We start from the raw sequence: 1,968 nt of genomic DNA, 5'->3' as shown, positions 1-1,968 counted from the left end.
ACACAAAACATCAAAACATCTTCGAAAAAATTGCAAAATACAGAAAAATATAAACAGAGTTTCTGTGCCAAAACAAACGTAAGTGTGTAGGAAGACAGATTTTTCAGCGCACAAAATTGAATGTTTACTTTTGCTCTCACTCGCCAAAAAGGCATTGAAGTTGGTTCACAAACTGACCTAATTCACTATTATACTAACAGTTTCAAATGTAAACAAATGGCGGCTTCATTAGGCTTAATAACACTTAAACAACTTTTAAATTATTAATAATTCTGCGGCTATTGCTTTCAGATGAAATAAAAGTATAAAACCACAAGCGGAACATAAGGAGAGCATAATTCAATCACGTTTAAAGCAAAAAATACAATTTACCAACATTTAAGAAAAAAACATATATATATATATATATAACCTAACTAGTTAAAAGGAATATTCAAGATGAAAGGTTTACTACAGTAATACAACAGACTTGAAGTATTGAATGATACTGTGAAATTATCTAGCTTTACTTAAATGGACCTTTTCACAAACCAGTAAATAAAATAATATTTTTAAGCAGTGTACATATATTAATCAGGTATTCGTAATCATTTATTAAAATTTTAAGTTATAATAATAAAAATTTAGGCATGTACATGATAATTTTCTAGCTAAATAAAAGTACCTCTACTAAAATAAATATAATACTAGAGACGTAAATCAGTATTTTCCTACCAGTTAAAGGTTGAGAACAGCAGCTAATACCTATGGACATCCTGTATAGAAAAATATATAAGGTTGGGCCATACCACTGGCTAGAGTGTACAGAGCTTAAAATAATAAAATTTGACATATCGACCTGAATAGATATAACATTAGCATTTTAGCCATTACCATGAAATTCCTTATTGAAAAAAATTAGAAAAATCTGTACACTTTGAAGGTACCTGAAATGCATTAGGATGCACATTAATAAAACATACCTAGGTTTCTGATTATGTTTAATATTGGATACAAATTACGGTAACTGAAAATATATTTTAACATAAATCTTTGCAACTATTACTCAATTTGAGAAGGTATCTCTACACATACAATATTTTTGCGTTGATTGTCTTTAAGCATCCATTTGACACCGACTTTGATAGAAGGATAAAAGACTTTCACAGGAATAGTACTACTGTAGTAATATGTCTCATTTGCATTTAAAGGACACACCAATCCGTTGTTTTCGCAACCATTTTTCTCAGGTGGGCTGAAGGGTACAGGAAGTAAACCAATTTTACCTTGCACAGCTGCTGTAACGCTTTCTATATCAGATTTGGAAATGAACGTGATGTCTATAGAAACGTCCGTACCTCTTTTGAGGAGACAAATATCTGTCTCTTCGCATCCAGACACATTTACGTCTACTAATTCGCCAGTCTGTGAACCACAATCGGAGTATTTTATTCCACACCCATGCTGAACTAATAGCACCATAAATATATAAAATGGAAGTTTCATGTTTTTTTGCAGTGAATAGTACTCTTAAATTACTATTAAATTATAATACTCTTAAATTTGGAGAATAGCAAATTCTTGCAACATCTAATATAGGTAAGTTTGTTTCCCAAAGATGTGTCTTAACATGATGTACGTCTTTCAGCATAAGAACCTCATCAAGCAATGCACCGAAACATTACTAAACGGATGTGACGTAGTTTCCAGCTTGAGGAGCAGCAGGTGGATAAACAAAATGGCGTCATAATTCAGAATCGCACAGTAATTATAACGTTTTGAGAAACGTGCCTCCAAGACAATGTTTTGCGTATATTTTTCTCTCGAGGTTCGGATAATATGAACATTCAGCCCAAGAAACTGATGCAGGAGTCAGTGCTGGAAGGCTGAAAAACAATTAAAAATTTCATTTCAGAAAATTTCTTTTAATGTGATGAGAAATAAGTCATGTTCACTTTCTATAAAATGCCTATGCAACAAAAAAGACCA

The 1,968-nt window shown here is 31.9% G+C and overlaps 1 pseudogene; it reads right to left on the bottom strand.

Annotated features, from left to right (window-relative positions):
- Nucleotides 1–1,041: 1,041 nt before the first annotated feature.
- LOC146994959 (NPC intracellular cholesterol transporter 2 homolog a pseudogene) lies at nucleotides 1,042–1,461 on the bottom strand (annotated as a pseudogene).
- Between the last annotated feature and the right edge of the window lie 507 nt (nucleotides 1,462–1,968).

The sequence above is a fragment of the Stegodyphus dumicola genome, chromosome 10 (assembly GCF_044657685.1).
Source record: "Stegodyphus dumicola isolate Sdum_Otavi_A_Nest chromosome 10, ASM4465768v1".
Lineage (NCBI taxonomy): Eukaryota > Metazoa > Arthropoda > Arachnida > Araneae > Eresidae > Stegodyphus > Stegodyphus dumicola.
Note: the sequence above shows the minus strand (reverse complement) of the source record. Positions and strands in the feature narration are given on the sequence as shown.